Source organism: Apodemus sylvaticus, chromosome 20 (genome assembly GCF_947179515.1).
Source record: "Apodemus sylvaticus chromosome 20, mApoSyl1.1, whole genome shotgun sequence".
NCBI classification, from domain to species: Eukaryota; Metazoa; Chordata; class Mammalia; order Rodentia; family Muridae; genus Apodemus; species Apodemus sylvaticus.
In genome coordinates, this window is record NC_067491.1 from 52,875,820 (window position 1) to 52,901,130 (window position 25,311).

The 25,311-nt window shown below is 45.7% G+C and overlaps 1 pseudogene; it reads left to right on the forward strand.

The window, feature by feature from the left end:
* Nucleotides 1-224: 224 nt before the first annotated feature.
* The window catches only part of LOC127670552 (nucleolar RNA helicase 2-like), a 55,842-nt pseudogene continuing 30,755 nt past the window's right edge, over nucleotides 225-25,311 (forward strand).

Below are 25,311 nucleotides of genomic sequence, written 5' to 3' on the forward strand. Positions count from 1 at the left end.
TACAACACTAGGACTACATAATGTAAGTGTTGCCAATTTTCTCCCTTTTGCCTCTGCCTGGAGAGTGCTGGGATATTGGCCTGCAGCATCACCAACCAGATGTCATTGTTTTAAAGGCCAGGTAATGAATATTCAAGACTTTGTCAGTCACCTTGCACTACAACTCCTCACCTCTGAAGAAACTGTGAGACTGGCTTAGATTTTTCTCTACTCCAAGGAAGGGCATGGCTAAAATCAGCTGCCAAGATCAGTGTAAGTTGGTCTGGAAAAAAAGGCATTTGGGTCTCAAACATTCAATTCCCCTTTGAAGTCAATATTTCTAAGATCTGGGGGTTTGTTCCTTGTCTGTTTTAAAACTTCGCTGTCTGATCCTGCAATGAGTGTTAACTAAGTTAATATGCCAAGGGGGCTTTTGTATATTCTCCCCATGGTGCTTGAGTGTTTTCTGATCAGTACACACGTGGTGACCACTCCAGCTTCTCAGTAGGCGGCATCTTCTCCATAAATAAAAGACTGGAGCATAGACACCCAAGTCAGAGTTGTATCCACCACTCAGTAGAAAACCCAGCTCAACCAGGATCCAGGCTAGCCAGGTGTCATTATGGAAACCTGAGGCTGGAGAGGAGGGCAAACCATCCAGCCCTAAAGGAAAAGTCTCAGCAGCTGGGCCAGAGCTGCCCCCTACCAGCATCTGGAAGCTCAGGGTGCATGACCCCCCCCTCCCAGGCTTCAGGAGCCAAGTTCACTGAGGCCCCGCCCCGGTTCCGCCCCAGTCCCGCCCCAGTCGCACCCTCTTTGAGCTTGCTGAGGCCCCGCCCCGGTTCCGCCCTGTCCCTCCCCAGCTGCACACCTGCCCAGGATTTTGCTGAGGCCCCGCCCCCGCGGCCTGCTGCACCCTGAGACCCACCGGCGGGGCAGGCCAGGGCGCTGTGCCTTCGCTCCGCTCCCTCTGCGCCCTCACGCGGTCCGCAGGCTGCGCTGGGTCGCTGCGGGCCCGGCAGGCAGACCTGGCGCCAGGACTAGGCCTGCGCTGCCCTGGGTGAAGGCGCTAGGTGAGCTGCTCAACTCTGCGCAGCTGCGGCGGCTGGAGGAGGACCGTTACCGCGGTGTGGGAGAGTCGCTGTTCCAGCCGCCACTGTGGCTTTACTGGACTTGGCTGCTCCGATGGATCCCGCTCTGGATGGCCCCCAACACCATCACCCTCATCGCCCTTGCCATCAACCTGGTCACCACACTAGTGCTCATCTTCTGCTGCCCCACGGTCAAGGAGGAGGTAGGGCTGGCCTTTTGTCAGTACTGTTCCCTGGAGCCCTGGGGCCTCCTTCTGAGAGGGCAACACTATAGGCATTGGTGGAGCATGGAGACCCTGTGTAGGAGCATCCTCTAGGTCTCAGAGGAAGGTGAGGGTGGGACCAGACTGCTGTCCCCAGCAGGTGTTAATTTTCAGCCTCTCCAGGGACTCCTGGAGACTGTCACTCCACTACCCCAATCCTGTCACCATTCTGAGCTTCCCCAGAGGGGGCTGTCAAGGTCACTGCCCCAGTCCTGTGTCTGCCCACTTCCTCCCTGGGCCATGGCTCCATCAGCCCATATTTCACACACTGGGGAGTAAATACCCACATCTCCATGCTAGCAGGACTTGCGGATGGGTTGGGCAGGGCCAAGATGCCTTCAGCCCTTTATAATTCTGTTTCTCAAAGGTGGTGCCTAGTGATCCTAAAACTACTGGTAGCACTGACCAAAGATAAGTTATTTCTGGACGGCAACTTCCTTGTTGCTTCATTGGCTTTTTCATGAAAAACAAGCAGGAAGTAGGTGACAGTCCTTACAATGATCTAGACGTAGATATAAAAATATCTAGGCTTAGATTATAAAAGCCAACATATTTTATTGGTTTTAATTATATCCAACCTATGTCTAAAGTAAGAATATTAAGTAACGTGGGCTTTGGACAATGGTGGTCAGAAGTGGTTCCTTGGGCTGAGCATAGAGAACATAACAACATGGGGGGAGTGCCCGCTACACCATATGGGACAGCATGGCCCTGCAGAGTCCATGACATCACTTTCTTTATGCTCCCTCCATAAGTACCTGTAAGCATCGATCATGCACAAATGAGAGTCCAGGTTGGATGGATACCAGGAATACAATAGAAATAGCTCATGTCCTGCATCCATGCAGACACTTCTTCTTTAAGGGCTTAGTGGAGGAGGTCCTTTAGAGCATCTTGCCTGCAGATGACTGTGTTAGTCACCTGTACCTCAGCAAACACTTGTTTTCCTGGGATTTGGGGTTTCACTGGTTCTCTAAGCCCCAGAGGCTCACTGTGTCAGGATGGAAGGACAGCAGGCCTGCAAGTGAAGGGCTTGGCTCCCTGTCAGCCTCCTCATGGCAGACCTGACCTACCCGATCTGTTTTCCTGTGTTGAAAATAGAAGTAATGTCTGCCAGGCCAATTTTACAAGGCAGCCGCAAGGAGCTAGTGATAGGTGCAGATAGTTGTGGGGTCCTTCACATTATTCAACAAAGTAAAACTCTCTCAACTCCTTAGAAACACACAGTTGGTGAACAGTGTTACAAAGCCTGCATAGTAAAATTTAGTGTTGATTTGGGCTTAGATTTGGCTAACAGTCTTTGGGTGTTTTTGGCATCAGCCAATTAAGCTGTCAACATTGAAGTTGTTTACCATTCATTTGTGGTCAGAGCGCTTAGGAGAATGGAAAACAAGGTCTGAGGCCCTAGGGTGGAGGGGACCTGAGGATGAGATAAATTTGTGATTTCCTAATAAGCTTAGACCCAGTTAAAAGGGCTACAGGGTGGAAGGTAGACAACTATGAGAGTTTGTAAAGTGCGTGTCCCTGGATCCTGCATTTGCCTCTAAATAAGAGGAAAAACATTGTAGGATCCACGTAAAACGTAGCTGCTAACACAGTCTTAGAATAGTTTCTGGCTATTTTGCTTCAATGAATGGCAGGGCTGGATAAAATTCAGGTCCAAGTTGATTCAGCTGTGAAGGATGCATTCCTTTTGTTGGATTTGTGGCATGTCTGTAAACACTGGAGCTTTATATGATGCAAGTATGTACGTGACAGGCGCTCACATTTGTTGCGGATTTTACCCTTTTCCACCTGAGGAGGTTGGTGAGTTTTCCCTTCCTAGGGTGGCCTTCCTGCCAGCTTGGAATTCCTTCTCGCCAGCCTGAAGTAACAGTGGCATATTTTCCTAAGAGGAGACTGAAGTCCACGGAGGTCAAGTGACTCTGACCTAGCTTGGAAGTCTCTGATTCTCAGACCTGAGGGATCCTAGTGCCCTTTCACACCCTGTGTATACACAGGCCATACTGGAGACTGAACCAGGGCCTCCAACGTGATAGCCAAGAAAGCTCTGCCACAGAGCTTAGATCAGCTCCAGCAGTTTTTAAAGTTTGTTTTTTTTAATTTTGAGATGGGCACACTTCATTGATGAGGCTGACCTGGAGCTCAGTAACTACACACTTATTTCTGGAACGTGAGTGGGAGCGAAGGGAAGCGGATCACAGAGGCTGCGGTTTATATGAAGTGTCCCTAAAGGTGCTCCGAAGCTCTTTGCACAGCATCCCTTCTGCTTAGGGATCTTCCCTTTCTGTCCTCAAGGCCAACAGTTTGCTGTGGCCGGGACTTTTCCTCTCATCCTTTCCTCCTTCAGGTACCCAATCACCCACCTGTCTTTCAGTGACCCATTCTAGCTCTGTTTCCCCTAACACTACTGCCCCATGAACTTTTGTCTTCTAAGTCAGACCAAACACTCAATATCCCCTCACTCCCAAAATCCTGATAGTGTGGTAACTAACAGCCACAGGCTGTTTCCTGTCTATCAGGCACTCCTCAGAGCTGTTCTGTTCTCTCAGTCTGCTCATCTCATGAAGAAGATAGTTACTATCCCCATCTCATAGATTCAGAACGGGAAAGGAAATTACCTTCTAGGATTGTCGAGCTATTAAGTGGGGCACTTGGATTCCAAACCTGGGCTGTGTTTCTACTGCTGCAGGTCCCTGTGGCTCTCCAGTAGAAAGTCTCCGTTCCTTTTTTGTTGTGTGGTGTTAGGAGCAGGACAGCCCTGCCACATTTCAACTGGTGATGCAGTGGCTTGCATAGTGTTTGCTAATTGAGTGTATGAGCAAAACAGTGTATCCTGAGATGGCTTCTTCAGCTGCCACTCACCGTCAAGTTATTCTTGGACTAAATATTCACCTGTTGGGTCTGAGTGTAAGCAACCATTAGTAAATGGGTAGAACCCCGCCCACACATGCCCACACACACCTTGATGAAGGATTTACCTCTTTTAAGTATATGATCCTTGGGCTTCCATCCTTAGCTATCTCTTGCTGAAGTAGAATTGTAGATTCCTAGGAAATGAAAAGATCCCAGATCCTATTTAACCCACTTAATTTAAAGTGTATGTCTGATAACTTGGTGATTCAAAGCTCGATCCAGCTTCAGGCTTCTAGCGTTATCAGAATCAAATATCCTTGCTCCTAGCCAGTGAGGCACCGGTGTTGAAGAGAATGAGCATTGGTAGAAAGGAACCAGGTTTATGGAGAAGCCAGCACTGAAGGAGCTGGAAGAGCTGGTTCCTCAAACTTTCTTCTTGCTAAGGGAGTCTCCACGGAGAGGAGGCAGCAGTGCAGTTAGGGTTAGCAGTCTTGGCTAGCCAGGGTGTGTGCTCTCAGAGCATTGTGACCAACTTGCACCTTCTAGTCCCAGTAGATACTGAGGAGGGGTGGTGTAAAAGCCATCTGGGTTCTGGAAATCTAAAGAAAGAGTTAGGGGGGCTTCTTGTTATCCAAAGGTATATGGAGGTGCAAAGGGCAAAGGGGTGGGTGTGGGGAGCCCCAGCTACAGTAGCATGTTCTACTACAAAATACTTCCTTGCCTTTTTTTGGGGGGGGGGGCAATATAAATTGTGGCATGATTCTCTTTTACCTATTTGCTTTGATATTCTCTCCCTACCTTCTTAATCTATATGTTTACATTCATGTTAGTGACTTTTTCAAGGGCACTATGTACTGCCATTCATATTTTTTTAAACTAGGCTTAATTCTTAGAGATTTTATTTCCTTTTAATCACCTCTTATTTATCTATCCATTCATTCGTTCATTCATTCAAAACAGCTCAATACTTTGTCAAGCATCATTTGCTAAGGCAGGTGTCTTGTCATGGAGTGGCCTCTCTTACTAAAAGAAAGTATCAATTCCCATCTGCCAGAAGGTGAATAAAGTTCGAGAAGTAGGGAGGACAGGCTGGAGAGATGGCTCAGTGGTTAAGAGCACTGACTGCTCTTCCAGAGCTCCTGAGTTCAGTTCCCAGCAACCACATGGTGGCTCATAACATCTGTAATTGGATCTGCTGCCCTCTTCTGGTGTGTCTGAAGACAGCCACAGTGTACTCATACCAAATTAATAAATGAATCTTAAAAAAATAATAATAGTAGGGAAGACTTGGATGAAGCAAACCCCGGCCCAGGATTCCGTGCTGTCCTAGAGCCCCCAGGAGCAGAGGTTTCCATACATTCTGCAGCTAAGGTGCCTCCTGGCCTTCTTACACTTTCCAGATGTGCCTGGAAGAGGCCTGAGACAAGCTTTCCTTTCCAGTTCATTTCCGTGGCTTGGTGACTGCACTCTAGTTAATTTCTATGGAACATGCTGCTCCTCCCATAGAAGCCTGCATCCGGTACTGACTGCATGGGCATGGTGATATATAGAAAGAATTACACATTCCACTCTTGTTTCATTTGGCCTGGAAGTAGATGTTGACCCCTCCCATCCAGCTAGAGAACAGAACATTTATTGGCCATCTAATGCATTTGGTATACCAATAGGAGATTAGGCGTGGGAGTTTACTCCTCCTCCTCCTCCTCCTCCTCCTCCTCTTCCTCCTCCTCCTCCTCCTCTTCCTCCTATGCCTTTTTCTTCTCATTCTCCTCCTCCTCCTTTTTCTTCTCATTCTCCTCTTCCTTCCCCTCCCTCTCCCCCTCCTCCTACCACTCCTCCTCAGCAACTAACATTTCAACAACTCCAGAAGGCCCAAAGATGGGGAAAGTAACACAGGGCTGTTCAACAAAGAGAGAAAGGAAGGCCTCCTCTGGTCTCAAGCTAACCCTTGGCCCTGGAGCCTGGCTGAGCTCCTTCATGAGTGTTGTAGGAGGGTCTTTGCCCCTGCTGCTAGCTGCCCTATGTCATAGAAATGAGTGTGCTCAACTCAGTGCTAGTGTGTAAACTGTGCTGAAGCCAGCAGTGCAGAGGAATCCAGTGAGCCCCTGGGGCTGTTCTGCTTGGCCAAGGAGGTTCTGCTTCCTAACCATTCACCTGCCCTGAAGGAAGATTGCCTTTGGAAACAAGGAAGTCCCCTGCTTGTCACAGGCTCCCAATAATCTCTCTCTCTCTCTCTCTCTCTCTCTCTCTCTCTCTCTCTCTCTCTCTCTCTCTCTCTCTGTGTGTGTGTGTGTGTGTGTGTGTGTGTGTGTGTGTGTGTGTGTGATCAGTTTCTAGTGTTGTTTCTCAGGAGCCTCTTCCCATCTTGTTTTTTGAAACATGATCTCTTGCTGGGTTTAAGGGCTCAGTTAACCTAAGCTGGCAGGCCAGGGTGCCCCAGGGGTTTCCTATCTCTGCCTCCCTATCACAGCAATCATAAACAACTCACCTGTGCTAACTTGGCCAACTGATACCAGCTGGCATGTAGAGGGAAGGTACAGGGGTGAAGTGTTGAGCTATTTCTAAGTGGTCTGTTTTCCTGAGCCGGGATAGCATTGCACTGGTGACACTACAAGTTCTCTTAAGAGTCTCAGACTCACAGACAGGGTGTGAAACCACTTAGCAGCATCCCATCTTTCCACACACAGTCTGACTCTTCTCATTCCCTTCCTTCTGAACATCCTGAAATGCGGTTTCCATTTTCATGGGATGACAGCAGAAGTGTGGATACTATCACACTCTTTCCAGCTGACATAATGGTGGCTCTGTGAATCCCCTTTGCATGCGTGTCAGTTCACCCCTGGCCAGTTAAGGCAGAGGGATACTTTTGTAAGTATAAAACTCCATAAAATAAAGAATGTATAATTCTAGAGTTTCCTTAATTTCCATTGCCGAAGACTCTTGGAGTATTGCCTATTCTAGCATGATTGGTTAATCGAACTTGATCAACAGGATCTGGGATCTTTGGGGTCTTTGGAGTGTGTCTGGGAATGTTTCCAGAGGGGTGAACTGAAGAGTGGAGACTCCAATGTAGATAATCAGTGATTCATGGTGACTGGATAGAAAAGGGAATCAAAGTGAACCCCACCATGTGCCACCGCTCTGCTTCCTGGCTGTGGGGCACAGTGTGACCAGTGTTCTCATAAACCTCCTGCTGTGCCTTCCCACAGTGCTGGATTAGATCACTACCTAAATCACAGAGCCAAAGTAAATCCTTCTCTGAATCTTTGCCATACATTCTGCTGCAACAAGAAAATGAGCAAGTATGGAAACTCAGCACCAAGGAGTGGGACATTTCTTAATGAACTTGATCATATGGTTTGCAGGCTTTTGAACTGCTTTATGGGAGGAGTGTGGAAGAGTGTGGAGTTGTGGGCTAGAGAAGACCCGGGATGGTGTAAATGGATTATTGGGCTATTGTGGTGGGGGCGGTAAGACCAAGAGGAACACGGTATAGGTTTGGCTCATGTGATTTCAGAGTGGGGAAAAGATGCTTTTAGGACCAATCATGTAACTCTTTGGTAAACCATCTGACTGTATCTGCCAATGGTCTAAAACTTTGAGGGAAGCTGACTCGAAAAGCAGTGGACTGAGTTGGTCTAGCAAATTTAGAGACAACATGACATCCAGGCTGTGACATGGTCACTGTGACCTGCTGACAGCTCTGGGGTGAGAGAGAAGACAAAGTGGACGCAATGAGTAGCTTCAGTCCTTCCAGAGGCTTCTGACACTCTTCTGCAAGACAGCCCGTTCTCAAGACAACTGGTGTCCCAGAAGGGAAACCTTGTCCATAAGGGCAAACCTTATCCCAGAAGCCTCCAACTTGTGAAATTGCCTGTTCATTTGAAAAGGAGATCCTGAATTGACAGTGTCTCTGTATTTCACTGGGTCAGCTGATTCAAAGACACACTCAGTCTCAGCCTTGTATGTACAAAATCTTAGATGTGCTGTATTAACTATTTGTTTTTTCAAAATATATGAAATAAGTTCCTAACTATTCGGACAATAACATCACCCATGAGTCTCATAATATTATCCAGAAGAGCCAGTAATAGAAAAACAATAATTAATACCAACAGAACTCCTTTCTTGTTCTAGATTTTTCCATAAGCGCTTTATGTCTAATAATTTGCTTAATTCTCAGGAGACAATAATTGTTTCTTTTCTTTCTCTCTCTCATGTTTGGAGCCTGAGTCTCCAGGAAGTTAAATAATTTTTCTAACTCTCTCCACTCCTAAGTGGTACAGCAAGGGTCTGGGTACACATAAAACCCAAAAGAAAGCCTGGGGGTGCATTCTCTCCTTCAACCGATTACTGCAAACTGTTCCTGGAGGGATTAGTTAGAATGTCACTGGGGTTTCTTCATCTAGATATTTACCTCATGGGTCATGTATAGCAGCTGTCACAAATCCCATGCCTGAAAGTCATGTTACAAAACCTAGAGTGGACACGTCTTGCAGTCAATGTGATGTAGCACTCTGAGTCACAGCAAGCAGAGACTGTCGTCCAGGACTCCAGTGCTTGTGAGTCTAAATCAGAAGTGAAGTTTGTCCAGTAAGCAGATGTATAAGTGATGCTCAGTGTCTGTCCTGTCTCCTTCCTATTCTGCACACACTGAGAGATGCCCAGGGTTAGTAATTGGTCACTGCTCACAGTTAATTTGAACATGGGCAATTACACATGCTCTTCCTCGTATCTCTGTGTTTAACCTCCCTCCACATGATTTCAATTCTGATGAGTAGTGTTTTCTGTAATATAGATTTAACTTTATGATAAGGCTGTCTGTTAAGGAAAGAACTGTGCCTCCTTGGGCTCCTGGCATCTTATTTCTCTGTACTTTACTCTCTGACATGTCTTACTTAGAGGGTGGAAGCTTCTGGGTCCTCCTGTCTGAGGACCCACTGCTGTCCTCTGAACCTGCTTAGGACCACACACAGCCAGTGACAGCAATAATCCAGTTACTCTACAATCCAGGGCCCTCATTCTTAGGATACTTGAACAGCCTGCTGAGGAAACTGGTCTCCTCTTCTAAGCTGCATGTCTTGGGTATTTTTCACACCCCAGAAACATCAGGAGAGGAACCTGAAGTAACAGGCAGGGGGCTGGCCTTTCCCTGGTGTTGCAAATTCTCCAACTTAAGGTGACACAACTTTGAAGTTCCAAAGATGAAATGAAGCCACATGAAATGGCTAGACTGACCATGGTGCCTTCGAGGTCCTGGATGTTCCTGCCTCACTGTGGAGCAGTAAGTGTGAGTCTGCTCTACAAGGCTTCAGGGTTGAATACAAAATGGAGTCAGGGGAAAAGCTTTAGAATTAAGGTAATAGACAATTTTTTAAAAGCAGTTGAAACTGAGCACATCCTCTCCTGCTGTAGCTTGGAATATGTCTTATGCCCCTCCTGGGGGAGCCTAGATTAGAGTCTCTGCCTTAGAATACTCAGTATTTCTTGCTGCTGTTATTCATTTATGCCTCTATGAGAAACATTGTCATGTGTGGCTTGCCGTTGTGATTTTGTGTACCCTGAATTTATGAGAACCTTTCCACAAGTGATATCTCTTCACCCTCAGAGTACAGACAGTCTGAGGCTCTGAGTAAAGTTAGCTGTTTTTTGAGCTTTATTGCAGGAGCTTTGCATGGCTTCCCTTGGCAGGTCCACCCTCCCGCCGTCCACCACTGTTAAAGTGCGATGGATCATCATCTTCATTTTTCCAGCTTTTAGTCACTGGTTTCTGACATAGGGCTCTCACTGTGTAGATTTGTCTAAGGTTTGCTGGGAGGCGCTGGGAGGGGTATTTTGCCTCAATGTACGGCCATTGTCCATGTGGGTGAAGTACATATGGAGGCCAGGAGAGGACTTTAGATCTGTTTGAACTGGAGTCACTGATGGGTGCGAGCCACCATGTGTGTCCTGGGGCTGGAACCCAGGCCATGTGTATGAGCAACCTGTAAACTTAACTCTTGAGCTTGTGTCCCATTGATGGATCCCGTAGATTGGAACCTGGTGACTTGTCCTTTTTCTCCTTCCCTGTTAAAAACCTTATAGGATGTTCTGAAAGCTAGCGAGACAAGTCCATCCGTCCCCTTACTGGGCTAGTTGTTCTTCCTCAGGCCTTTACCACATTCTAGTTGCATATGTATTGAATGTCAGCAATCAAAAGCCCCTTTGGACTCACCTATTTGCTGTGCCCAATAACAACAAACCAGGGAATCCTACCCAGTCCTAACACCCGTTCCTGTTGAAAATCAGAGCTCCTAAGTCATTTGTTGCTGTCCCTGCCTGAGCTGAAATTCAGGCACTTTAAAGCATCTCTGAAAAATGGGAGTTTGGATATGGATTCTGGTCTCAGCTTAATCCTGGGCCCTGTAGTGAGCTTTCTCTATTCCTCATGTGTGTGGGCCCTTCAAGATGTTCCCTGGGCATATGCAACACATAAATCCACCCACCACAGGTAGGAAATGAACAAAATAGTATGGATACCACACAGTCCAGCTTTGTGATGCAGTGTATTTTATTCCAGTGAAAAACCAGAATATGGACTGGGAGGTGACTCAGAACAGAAATGACTTGAAGACAGATACTTCATCCCAGCCCATCCCAGCATGGATCGCAAGCTCACTAAAGCTGGGAACTTGGAGCACTCTGCACATCCTGTGGGCAGCTCAACAGGTAGAAGATTGTCTGTCTGAAGTCTCAGTTTATCTAAACTTCCAGGCAGCATGGGTGTTTCCTGACTGTCAGAGAGTTCGCCGTTCTGGTTTTGGTTATTTTCATAACTTTTCTTCTCTGAGAGGAAAACTGAGCAAGATTGGTTTGATCACATTTTGAAAAAAGAGAGCCCTAGATAATCTGGTCAGGTTCAGGGACTTCCTGAAGCTGTATGGCAGTGGTTACCTTCCTGTTTAATTCCCTGCAGAAAAGTCTCAGTCTCTCAAGCAGAGGATACACAACACAGATACTGGAAACCACCCAACTCTGATAAGTTGTACTCCTCCTCTTCATCTCCCTCCTATCTTCTGCCTCTTATTCATTCTCTTCCTCTCCATCTCCTCCCTCCTTTGTTCCTGCTCCTCCTCTCCCTTCCCTTCTGTCTTTCACTGCCCTTCCCCTTCCCGTTCTCCTCCTCTTCCTCCTGCTGCTCCTCCTGCTCCTTCTCATCTCTCTATCAGGTCCATTTTTAGTTACTCAACTAATTTCTGATGTCTGCCTTGGGCAATCAGAGACCTCTCAGGGTTTGGTATTAAAAACAGTTTCCCTCTCCCAGCATGTGTCAAATGCCAGCTGTCCCTCATCTTGTGGTTGGATTTTGTCCATGTCCCCACTTTCATTTTTATGAGATTCTTCCTGGAATGAGCTTGCTTAGCTCTCATGCAGGCTGTAACAAACACTGTGAGTTTATTTCCAACAACCCTGTTGTGTCCTGAATGTTAACTACCGCATTGACATTTATAAGCTTTCTAGCTCTCATCCTAAAAAATCTCTGATTTTTGGGTTTGTAGTTCTACTCTGATTATTTTACGTAACTCTATATGATTTTGGGGTGTGTGTGTGAGAGAGAGGGGGCAAAGGGGGAAAGAGAGAGTTTTACTTCCCCTCCAGTCCATTATTCAATCTTACCACCTTTCTCCACTCATAGGGCAAAAATATTGTTGAGAAAGCTGTATTATGTCCCCATGGGTTCTGCACCTTTGTGTCTGCAAATGTTTATTATGTTGGCTGTTTGGTGTGGTATGAGGCTCCTGCTACTCTATTAACACTGGAATTTCAGACATCTCAGACATCATGTTGTCATAGAGATTATCTGTGTCAGGAAGATCTTGGAGTTTGGGATCTACATGACAGGATGCTTCATGTACTCCAGAAGTTCAACAACGGGCTAGATATTGGTGTGGGACAATTCGAACCCCCCATCTGGGCCTGAGAAATACCTGAGCTGGTCAGCCTGCTGGCTTTAGCACACACCAATGGGACTGCCTAAGCAGCATTCCATGCAAACAGGGCCAGCTCTACCCTGCAGCCCTGGTGAAGTGCAAGTCCCAGTGTCTTAAGTATTGTAGCTAGTGAGGACATGGCCAGTTCTGTTAGAGATGACCACAGGGTCAGCTTGCCTGCCTCCCTTAGATATGAAGGCATGAATGAGGGAAAGGAGTCTCTCTGTAATCCCCACCATTTCCTGGCAGTCAAAATGCAGGACCAAGAGGCATGCTCATAAACAACCCACACATCCAGGGTTAGCCCTACTGTGCTGCTCAGCAGGATCCAGGGCCTGAACTAACAAGTGTCATAGCAAGTGAGTGGCAGGGCAGCTCTCCTGCTCACTCACACCAGAGTCAAGTCTCATGCTTGCTGCAGGTGGTGAGGTACAAGGGCAAAGGTAGTTTTCTCTTTCTTGTCCAGAATGCCAGAATCCCCACACTTTCTCTTACCGAGGGCTGAGCACACCATCCTCAGGCTGTGAGTGTGATTTAGGCAGTGGGGCTCCTAATAGTTTTGAAGGCTATGGAGAATGCTATGTGGCAATGTTGGGCAGTGCCTAACCTGTCCCGTGGTGAGTTTTTCTGGAGAGCATGCTTATGATGTCTCCTTTCAGCATGAAAAACTCCAGACCTTGTCTAAAATAGATTGTCTTTGTTTTGGAGTCAGGTGGCCCATTGATGGTTCCAGTGGTGGAACCTGGAGACTAGAATATAACACAGCTGTGCTGACGAATTTTTACGTTTTGAGGAGAAGCTTTCTTGTGAAAGACCACTCATACATGCCCAGATACACAGCTGACTAAAGACTTGCTCATTTTGTCTGGGACCCTATGAATTTTGGATTAGTTATACTACTAAGGGGAACAATACCTGTACCTCATATTTCAGACCCATTGGATAAAACTGACCTTCTTTCCTCCTTTGTGGTGAGCTCTGGTTTGCTCTTTTGACTGTTTGGTTACTGATTTCATTTAAACCAGACAGTATAGCAAAAGGGAATATCTCCACCTTTCTTCAGACATGTCTCCAACCTGAGCAGTTTCCCAACACTCAGCAGGATCATGAGGCCCTGGACAATGTTTGCCAAGCTCGTATTGGAATTGATGGGAGCTCTTAGGAAATTTTGCTTTTGTTGTGTTGTTGGCCTCAGATCTTGGAAAACAAACTTCAAATTTTGAAAGATTTGAATATATAAGTAGGTCCTCATTACTGGAGATTGCTCAAAAGGTTTAAAATACCCATGACTGTGTAAGAGAAAAGAAAACAAAAGATAAAACAGACCCCGTAGGGGAATCCAGAATCACCAGGAGTGGAAGAGGAAAGAAAAATGACTGGTCCCATGTCAGTGAGATAACAGTGGACATCCACATATTATGCTATATTGGCCTTCCTCTGGGGCAAGTGAAGTGGACGTACAAATGTCAAATAATCAGACACTTATCCCGGACTAGCAACATATCAAATTCTGTTAACTTCAGCCCAGCCGGCCTGCTCCCAGACACTGACCCTACAGAGCCTCTTCCAGAGAATAAAGGAGTTGTGGGAGTCAACAGTTCCCCAACATAGATGGGGGAACAAAAGGAGGTGACTCTATGATGCTGCCTGCAGTGGATGCAGACAGAATGCCTCAAAATGAGTCTCCTTGAGGGTTAGGTGCATTATAGGTTCCTCCTCAGGCTACCTCACTTACGTTCCACTCCTGGAATTTGTAGCTCAGCGCCTTCAGATAGGCACTAGCAAATTGGCTTCAGCACTTAGCCATCTTAGAACTGGGAAGAGCTCTTTTAATATGATACATTTCTTTCCACGGGGATTTCCCACTCTCCTTGGTAGATGCCTTTATTAGTGGCAAGCTTAGCTAGGATGCAAGTGTCTAATCTGAACCTCTGGATGAGTCCAGATGTTCACGAGAAGAGCAGTGGAACAGAAAGCATCGTCACCAGCTGCCATCCTCCCTGTACATAGGCACTGCCTTCCTTCTGTACAATGAGCATCTTTCTGCAGCTGGCTTCCTCCCTGTACATAGGATATCTCTGGGAAACCGCCTTCTTTCTTGTATGTAGAGCATCTTCCAACAATTGCTTCCCTGCCTATAAATAGGTTTTGGCTTGCAAACTGCCTTCCTCCCTGTACATAGAATATCTCCTACCAACTGCCTTTCTGCCTGCCTGTAAAAAATTTAACTGGATGAAGAGTACTCTGGGGGTGTTGGGGCAAGAACTAATGTCTCAGAATTGGCATCTCTCAAAGACCATTCAGATTTAGAGTTTGCACAGTAGAAGAAGAGAGCCTTCTGCCTGAGCACTTCAGGGTAGAATTTTTTTCCCAGTTCCATAGAATGCTAGGTAAGTGTGTGTCAGCTTGGCTCTGGGAGGTATTTGTGCATAGATAGGAGTATCCCATATAAACTGTTAGTTAGGTCTAATTCCTAGGGACCCTTTGTGACAAATCAGGAAAGTTCAGTGATGAGAAGATGTGTAATTAAAAAGCAAAACCACATGAAGAAGGGTGAGAGGGTAGGAAATATTGTGTAAAGTACTGCATCTGGTTACTGAGTATGCTGCAGGAGGAAGCTTCTTTCACCTAATAATGTAGGATGGCTCACTGCAGGAGCAAGAGGGAAAGAAAATTTTCAGATAGATAGTAGCAGTCATAGAGTATTGCCATAACCATGATATTGTGCATCCACACATGATACCCAGAATATCTCCAGAGATGCCGAGTATACATTGTAAAGTTAATAGACTTAGCCTGACCAACAAGTGCAGACATTGTCCCTTGATGAAACGGCAGTGTAGGCCCAAGGGCGTTTATGCCCCAGAGGTCATGCTAGTGGAGCCATATGATGGCTAGGAGGCAAGAGTGCAGAGTTTGGGCTTGCTATTCTATATTAACACCTCTGGGTACTACATCTTCAGAGGAAGAACCATGAAAGAGATAGAGAAAATGATTTCCACATGGACCTATGTATGACATTCCAAATTATATCTCTGGGCAACTTGGAAACCTAAATCACTAGATCCTCACAGATTCCACAGAGATGAGGCTGTCCATTGAGAACATTGAGACACATGGGTCTTCAAATTTGTAGCAGTTATCCCCACTGTGACCTACCCAATTTCCAACATAATAGACATGCTTTGTCGCATGGAGTTTAATACCAACGAGATCTTGGGATCCCTGCAGATGAACGAGTATGATGAAACAAATGGGGACATATTTGATTTTAAAAGAAGAGGACACAAAGTGTTTGCAGGAGCATCTACCATTTCAGCCAAGCCTGTGGATCCATGCCCTTCCCCACCCCCATCACCAGCACATCCCTCTCTCTATGGGCTTTCACCATAGAGAAGTGCCAGTGAGCCCAACCTTGGCCTCCTCCACATCCAGCCCTCAGAAGAGCTGGGTCCTGTTCCCCTAATACTCTCAGGACACAAGGTACCCAGGAATATCACCATGCCTCACATTGCTCTATGTTATCCTAGATAAAAGAACAGGGCTTGTGGCTGTGCCTTCCACTCCAGAGCTGTGGTCGCCCCTCTGTCTGCAGCAGCTTATCAGAAGAGGAAATGCCTCAGCCACCTGAGCAAAAGTTGCCATGGAAACATCATCTCCACATCAGCAGATTGGGTGCTTCAGGTGACTGCTCAGGAGAATCAGGGCTTGCCTATCAAGATGCTGTTGCTTTAAGGGGTCACTGAAGACAAAAACCCTCCATATATCTCCCAGGAAAGTGGTTCCTCTGAAAGAGGCCGGAAGCAGAACCCAGTAAAAGGATAAGCAAGTTTAGGAGGGTGCATCAAAACCTCTACCTTGTTCAATATACCATGCTAACACCACTAGCCTCTTCCAGGTTCTAGTTACATCAAAATGTGTGTATCTAGTTACAGAGTATGCTCCAGGAAGAAACACATTTAACTTGATAATGGAGGATGGCCTGCTTATGGAGGAAGAGGCAAAGAAAATATTTGGACAGATAGTGGCAGCCGCAAATGATTGCCACAACCTTAACATTTTCCATCAAGTCATAAAACTCCAGAATATTCTCAGAGATACAAAATGTTATTATCAAGCTGATAGACCTGGCTTGGCCATCAAGTGTAGATATGGCCCTTTACTGAAAGGACAGTGTGGGACCAAGGGCTTTTATGCCCCAGAGTTCATACTAGGGGCACCTTATGACTTCGAAGACAGATGTGTGAAATTGGGCTTGCTACTCTATTTCATAAGCACATAGCACCACACGCTCATAGGAAGTACCAGGAAAGAGATCAAGAAAATAGTTACCATGGAGACATTTGAAATTCCAAATAAGGTGTCCAGTCAACTTGGATTCAACCTAATTCAACAGATTTCCATTTTCCCCAGAGATGAGGCCTTTCATTAAGGATCCTGAGAAACATCCAGGGGTCATGAAATCTGAAATAAACATCCCCACTGTGACCTACCCAGTTTCTAATGCAATAAACATGCCCAGTGGCATGGAGTTTAATACCAATGAGATCTTGGAATCCCAGCAATTGAAAAAATATGATGAAAAAATGGGGACATATTTGATTTTAAAAGAAGAGGTACATAAATTATTTGAACATGCATCTACAACTTCAACACGCCTGTGGATCCATGCCCTTCCCCACCCCCATCACCAGCACATCCCTCTATGGTCTTCCACCAAAGAGAAGAGCCAGTGAGCCCAACCTTGGCCTCTTCCACATTCAGTTCTAGAAGAACAGGGGCCTGTTCCCCGAATACTCTCAGGACACAAGGTTGCCAAAAGTGTCTCCATGCCTCCCATTGCTCTACATTGTCCCAAAAAGAACACAGTACTTCTAGCTGTGACCTCTATTCTGGAGCCATGGCTTCCCCATGTGTCTGCATTACCACAAGAGAAGACGAAATATAGTTGTTTCCTGAGCAAGATTTTGACATGGAAACATCATCTCCCCATCTGAAGATTTGGGTGCTTCAAGAGACTGCACAGGAGAATCAGGGCTTGCCTCTCCATTCTCTGTTCTTTCAAGAAGTCTCTGAAAACAAAATCCAGTATATATCTTCCAACAATCTGGGTCCTCTGAAAGAGGCAGGACACAAAACCCAGTGAAATTTTGTAAGCAAGTATGGGAGGGTACATCACAACCTAGGCCTTGTTCCCAACACCATCCTAGCATCATTAGCCTCTTCTGGGATCTAGTACCATTAATGTGGGTCTATCTATTTACAGAGTATGTTCCCGGAGAAAACACGTTTAACCCGAGTACTAAGTACTGCCACGATGTTGATATTCTTCATGGAGACCTTCAACGTCAAAGACATTTTCAAGTTGCAGACAGAAATAAGAGGCTAATAGGGGATGGTTTCCAGGTCGAAGATCAAGAGTTCTTCTGTAAACCTATATGTGCTCCTACAAGAGGAGTGTATGTGTACCAGGTAGCAATCCGGGTGGAGATATGAACAAATATCTATGTAAGCAGATGTGGTACCAACCACAGACCCCAGAATTACTCTACCCAAGTCTAATTCATTCAACCAGTGGGTTTTCATGAGCTCTGTTCTCAAGTGTGCTTGTGGAGTGCCTTAGAAAAGGGGTGACTCGGGGCAGTTATTCTCAAAATGCCTGACTCGGCACTGACTTCTACTTAAAAAAGCTGCATTTCTAGAGCTTCAGATAACTGGATATCAGGCCATGATTGTCACTGTTGAGGGCCATAGGTCCCCTAAGTGATTAGGTGTGTGGATTAGCTCTTTAAATAACCTACATTTTCTCACTACTAAATGTTATTATACACTTAAAGCCAAGGCCACTAAAGTATCTACTGGCCTTGACTTCTGAATGAGTAAATGTCAGCTTATGTGCTCCACTAAAGCAGTAGTTACTAAGGTCTGCATCTTCCTTCCTTTTGCTGCAATAAGACACCGTGTCCATGGCAGCAAACTTATACAAGTGAATGTGTACTTCAGACTCATATTACAGACTGAGAGTCTCCTATGGCACAACAAAGGCATTGCGACAGGAACAGTTGTGAACTCCCTTGGTTCACAAGTGGGAGGGCAGAGAGGAAGTCACTGGGAATGGCCTGGGCTTTGAATCTGCAAACACAGCCTCAGGGTCACACCTCTTCCCTAGGCCACCCTGTCTAATCCTTCCCACACAGTTGTACCATGAAAGAATAGTACTGAAGAACATGTCCTTATGGGGACCAAGCTCATTCAAACCCCTACATAGGTCCTTAGCATCACCACTAGGAATAAAATGCCCTAAATATAAAAGTCTAGACTGCCACTGTGTTGACCTAGTGAGAGGGGCCACTTCCTGTTCAAATGGAGCATTTGTGAGGGAATTATAATAAAGACCTGGTGGATAAGTCTGTGGTCTGGGTTGGGGTTTTGTTCCTATAGTCCAGGAATCTACTTTTTCTTTTTTTCTTTTTTTTAAGTCATAAAAAATTATTTTATTCCTGAATACAGATAATTTGAAAAGCTTCCTTCTTTACTGATCAGAATTTCTGTTGATTTCAGACAAATACTTTTCATTTCATTTGCTTCTAAGTCAACCCAAAAGCATACTCTTTTTTTTTAATTATATGTAAGTACATTGTAGCTGTCTTCAGACAAACCAGAAGAGGGCATCAGATCTCATTACAGATGGTTGTGAGCCACAATGTGGTTACTGGGATTTGAACTCAGGACCTTTTGGAAGAACAGTCAGTGCTCTTAACTGCTGAACCATCTCTCCAGCTTTCAGAAGCATACTTTTTTTTTTTTGCAGATAATATCTTTTTTATTCAATATATTCTTTATTTACATTTCAACTGATTTTCCCTTTCCTGGATCCCCCTCTCCAAATGTCCCATAAGACCTCTTCCCTCCCCCTGTTCCCCAATCCACCCCTTTCTACTTCCCTGTCCTGCTCTTCCCCTACACTGCTGCACTGAGTTTTTCCAAGACTAAGGGCCACTTCTTCCTTCTTCTTGGGCATCATTTGATAAGTGAATTGTGTCTTGGGTTATGCAGAACTTTTCATTTAACTTAATAACCAGAGCGTCTCTGTCCATACTTAATCATAGAAGTTTCAAAGAGCCCAGCTCATCCCTAAACGTGCATTGACTCCATGTCATCCCGCCCTCTCACTTGTCACCCAAGTGCTAGGAGACAGCGTTTCAGTGCAGGGCTCCTCCCCTTATATTCAGCCTGTAACCCATCCTTCTTCCTGAAGTCCCTATATAATCCTCCATGTGGCCTCAGCCTGTGCATAGGTCAAAAGGTTTCTCCAGGAACTGATCTCACTACTCATGTGCTAATGCCCTAGTTGTAGTGGAAACTTTCATCATGGTATCTTCCTACTTGTAGACAAGGAGGTCCTACCTTTCTGCCCTTGCTGGACAGCTAGAGGCTTCTCATGTCTAGAGAGGGTAATCAGCAAGACAAGCCTGGGCTGCTTTGCTGAGGCCTGCCAGCTTGTCCAATCCTTCAGGTTCCCAGTGATATGTGAAAACTCACTTAGGAAATCCTCCAGGGTGTTTCCAGAGAGCAGGAGGACCCCAGTGGATTTAATGAAGTCTATGGCTCACTCAAACAGGACCATGTGGATGTTGGAATTGATAAGGAGAAACAATGCCCAGCTGCAGAATGGGGATCCCAGCAAAGGAAAGAATCTATGACCTCCAAAGTGCAGAACTACTCAACATAGTACAGTCCAGGCTGGGTGCCCTAGGAGACAGCAGTCTGGCAAAGTTTCTGTGACTGCCATGTAATCAGGAATTGAGCTTAGGGACCTGAATCCAATAACATCCTTCTATGGGAGGCGGGTACCACAAAATATGTGACTTTGGAGACCAGGTTCACAGGCAGAAGAACCTGGGCACATATTTTTTCCTCAGGGAGAGAGTCAGGGATGGAGTCATGAGAGGGGTGGGGGTGGGGAGGTGAGGATGGAGAATATGAATGATTTTGGGGAGAGTAACATATGATGTGCTGGAATTCTCATAAGAAGACAGCACATTCTCCTTACTTCATGGATATTGCCCTCTCCCTTTGTGGGACACATGTTTGGAAAGTTGAAGGAGAGGCCTCTCATAGGATGTTGAAGGACTTTGAATCTGTCTTTTTCCAAACTGGGGAACATCCTGATTTGATAGTTCATTGTCCTCCTGAGGGAGTAACCTACAGTGGAACTCAAGTTTGGCTACCTATGTCTCATCAGAGGTGACAGATCCTCAACAGGTTGTTGTGTAGAGGCAGAAGGCAATTAGGCAAGCCCCACCTTCCCATCATGTCCTGAGATACAAGTCCCTCCTTCTATAGGCACAGCAGACTTAGGACACCACCAGCATCACCTTCCCCATGTATACTTCTGAGGTTTCACTCTTCTTCAGGGCCTGGATGTTAGCCTCTGTTAGTTACAAGGAAGAGTGTGTTTTTATGACCCATGAATGAAGTGGGAAAAAAAGCAGTTCTGGATACTTGGAGAGGGCCAAACAAGACAGAATATTAGTTATATTAAGGACTACCAAGCTGCCAAGATCAATCCACAATCACAGGACAAACATCCTTGAGGCATTCCTTGCACCTGGCTGTATCTTCACCCTGCTGTACTGAGGACCATACGTTCTTTCCACAATCCTCTGAGGTCATTGAGACTGTCCTAGGTCTGTGCTAGGATTTGACTTCCCATAGAGCAGAATGTAGGAGTTGTCTGTCCCATTCAACCAGGTCTGTTCTCCCTAGGACAGCGATGGTATCCCATTCTCAGAAGCTTGCAGCTGTGACTCAAGCATAACTTTGGACATTTGAAAAGTCTCCCTCACAGCTCAAATCCCAGGGGCCAGCACACATGCCAGCATTCTTTCACTGGACATTATTGCAGTAATTTCTAGAGGCTGAGGCCAAAGGCCTGAAGTTGTTTCCCCTGCAGGCCTTGACTGGTGAGGTGACACCTGGCCCAAAAAACGACCTTCTGTCCAGGCTCTTAGTCACGTTTCAGTATTTGGAATACTTAGTTTCCAGTATATAAACTGTTTCTGCTCTGTAGACAGCCTTCTGGAATGAAAATGTGGACACCTAGACCTCTTCCTCAGGCTACCTTCATATTCTTTCCCAGGGGTATTTTCAGTGACTTTTATACAGTATAGGACCTGCATCATGGTCCAGTCAGCTGACACATCCACACTTCCTGCCTATTGACTGTTCAACTATGGAGGCTGAGAGGCTGGGGCCCATACACAGATTATGAAGACATCATGTATTAACTCTGGAAATAATCCAAATTGGGCTCATTCTCTACCCACTTTCCACAAATCCAGGGCGTTGTGGTCTCCGTGCTGTCTACTTAAGGTCCCAGGGCAGAGAAAGCTGGCAGTTGCTCTGAACATCGTAGGAGAGATTGCTGTAGGATGACCGTTACCCTGCTGTGCAGAATGTCTGAAATGTCTCATGCTCATCTGAAGTTTGTTCCCTTAAGCCTACTTCCCATCTGCTGCTATCCCTGGGACTTGTAGCTGGAGATGGTCACTGGGCTTTTTAAATTTGGTGGTTGAATGGTTAGAAATGCCTTGAGGAAGTCTTGTGCTGGAGGTGCACACTTTTAACTCGAGCAGGCAGAGGCAGGTGGATCTCTGAGTTCCTTGCCAGCCTAGTCTACTAAGGGAGTTCCAGGACAGACAGAGCTACACAGAGAAACCCTGTCTTGAGGTCAGCCTGCCGCAGAATGAAAAATGTCACGGGGAGATAAAGGCACCATATCTGAGTTCCTCTTCGTGGGCAGTGGGGAAGGTAAAGTAAGTTAAACTACAGCTTCTGTCAGTTAGGGCTTGCCCATCCCCCAAAGTTCTGCCCACCAATCTCCTTTCTCAAGGGGGGGTTGTCAATCACCCGCCTTCTTCTTCAGGGTCTGCCTCATAACATCCACTGCCTGATGAGGACCAGTATACAAAATACATGTCTCTCATAGGTTACTTTCATCTATGTGTCAGATACTAGGACCAGCATCAACATGAGGCACAATAGGATTGATGTGGCTCATGGACCCTGATCATTGCCCAGGTTTGAAGAGAGGTCAAGGCAGCAACTCAATCAGGGCATGAACCTGGAGGCAGGAACTGAAAGACAGCATTCAGAGGAGGGCTGATGACTGGCTTGCTGACCTGACATTCCTGCTCAGAATGTGCTGTGCAGTAATGGCAACACCCCCAGTGGGATATCATACTCCCGCACTAGTCCCTGATGACGAAATCCCCTACACACTCCTGTAGGCGATTCATGCAGGCATCCTCTTAATGACATTTCCCTCCATTCCGATTTCTTCTGCTTTTGTTGTTGACACATTAACTAGCACACATGGGCACCATAAAAACAGAAAGAGCAGGGCCAGGGCCAGGTGAAATGTCACCAGAGGCTGGGACGCAGACTATCTAGTGTGAGAAGCAGCTGTCTGTTCTTCATAGCTGTTTCAAGAACTATTTGAATTAAAAGTGCCAGCCTGGAGGATTTCAGGCTAGAATTCAGTGTTAAGTAAGTAGAGTGGATCTGTCTGGCACAGATCTTAGAGAAGATTATGGCTCTGACCTTCCTGCTGTTGAAAGCCCTGGGCAAAGGGATCCCCTGACTGGTACTCACTCCTGTCAGTTAAGTGGTTCCTAACCTTGTTTTGTATAGGGACCAAGAGAAAGTTGAATGGGTGAGGTCCCAAGGTAGTCTATTTTGACATGGACTTGGCTCAACAAGGTCTCTGAGACCAGTTGTCTCATCCTAAATTGACAAGGACAACACTCTTAGGTGCCAGAGTGAAGAGCAATGGCAAAGCTTTGCTCTAGAGTCCAGTCATGATTGCTTATGAATGATTGATCAGTGCATGCAAGTTCTAGCGATTGTGGTTTACCCCCCTTGGATGTTTACAGCCTGATACTGCTCATGGACAGAGACCTCTCACCCAGTCTAGCTCACCCTTCCTCCTGTGCTGTACCAATTAATCAGCCCGAGATTCCTGGTACCCATAGGCATACTCAGAGAATCCAGCTGATCCCAGCTTCACTACCCATGAGTCTGTGTCTTTCCTTCTTTATTTTCTCACCAGTTCAGGATAGCACAGTGAGCCAGGTGACCCTCTGGAGATATCCTTCATAGCCTACACACTCTGTATAACCCCTCAAAGGGCTGATGGGTTATTTTGTTTTGATTTGAGACAGGGATTCTCTGTGTAGTCCAGGGTGTCCTGGAACTCACAATGTAAAACAGGTTTCTATCAAACTCACAGACTGTCACCTGCCTGGGCTTCCTGACTGCTGGAATTAAGGCCTGCATCATCACCACCATCCAACCTGGTGTGTTCTTAAGTCTTAGACTTGCTGGCCTCCTGGAATTCAGAGAGGACACACAGATTGACTGGCAGCTCTCCTGTTAGTCAGAACTCAGCTAACCAGGCTTAGTGGTCCAATCTGATCCAATCTGTGGAGCAGGCTGCAGAGCTGATTGTCCCACAGGACCTGGGTCTTATTTATAATTATTCTTTGATTTCCAACATTTAATGAAATGCCTTAGTTTTTTATTTCTAGAATTGATTAATAAATTCATTAAACTTTTCATCCCAAAATACTGATGAATTTGATTTGGGAACTTTTTAATATGTGCTTGGAATTGAGCAGCCATTGGAACCATTATTTCATGCATTGGAAATGTGATTCCAGGTGATTCTGAAAACTTGTAGCTATGCCTGGAGAAACTCTAATCCCCCTATTGGTCACTTTTCTGCATTTAACACAGCAATCCTTTACAAACTCTTGTGTTTCTGATCAGTGTAAGTGTGCTTATAATATTTAATCTTTAATTACCTTTTCTTGTGTGTAGTTGTGTGTGGGTTCACGTGATGTGTGCACATGTGCATTTCTTAGTGACTGTATGTGGGTTGGTGTACTGTGCAATTTTCATAAGGGTCACATGGTCAGAGGACAATATTTGATGGTGAGGTCTTTCCTTCTACCTGCTGTCCTACATTCTCGGTTGTTTTGTTCTTGTGTCATAAATTAGTCTAACTGGCCTTGGAAATTTTAGGCAGTTCTACGGTCTCTACCTCATACCTTGATGTAGGATTTACCATTTTTACTACCAGGTAAGCCTTTTTTTTTTGGGATGTGTGAGTGTCCCATGGATCCTTAAGCTTGGATATCTTTCCTCTTTATATCCTTGTTCTCATTTAGTCTTAGATACATTTTTTAATGTTGTAGTATACATTGTTTTTTGCAAACCAATTGAAATAATTATGCTTCTTTATGTGTGTGTGTGCATGGAAGCGTGTGTGTTTATAATTAAGAATAGATTGTTTCATATTTGCATCTTCTTCCCTGTGGCTTGTTGACTTCCTTTATCCTGATATGTGGGTTCCCTTCCATGCCCAACACTTTCCTCATTCTGATGTTGTGTTATATGCATTACATACCATGCCTACCTCTTCTTGCCCACAATATTTCTTGTCTTCCTGTCTTTGAACTGGGCACACAAACACACACACTCTCACAGAAGGGCATATGGAATGCACAACACACATGTAGCTTCTGTATTTTACAGAAATCCTGGCATCTGTCCTCCTGAGACTGGCTTATTTCACGTAGCATCTTGATTGATCTCCATTTCTACACATGTCCTGCTCCTCGTCTCGTTTTTTCTTTACAGGTAATGATGTCTCAGTGTCCCTGATTTCCTATCCTCACACATGCCTTGGAGTTCATCCTGGATGGTTTCCTTTTGAGCCAAGCAGTTGTTTAGCTTGTGTCTGTGAAAATCATTGTGATCAGTAATCTCAGCCACTTCCTGCCACTCCCATAGTTGCTTCAGGTCTGGCTATGTTTTCTATTATTGTTATTCAATATATTTTTATTTACATTTCAAGTGATTTCTTCTTTCCTGGCTCCCCACTCCCTGAAAGTCCCATAAGCACTCTTCTTCCATCTCTTCCCCCATCCACCCTTTCCCAAGTCCCTTTTAGCTGTCCCTTACTTCCTGTCCCTTGTCACAGGGCTGTGAAGGAAGCACAAGTGTGCCATCCATCTGCCTTCCCTGGCTTCCCCTTGAAGAACTGTAAAGTTTGACTCTTCTGGCTAGGCCAGAGCCTTTTGGTTC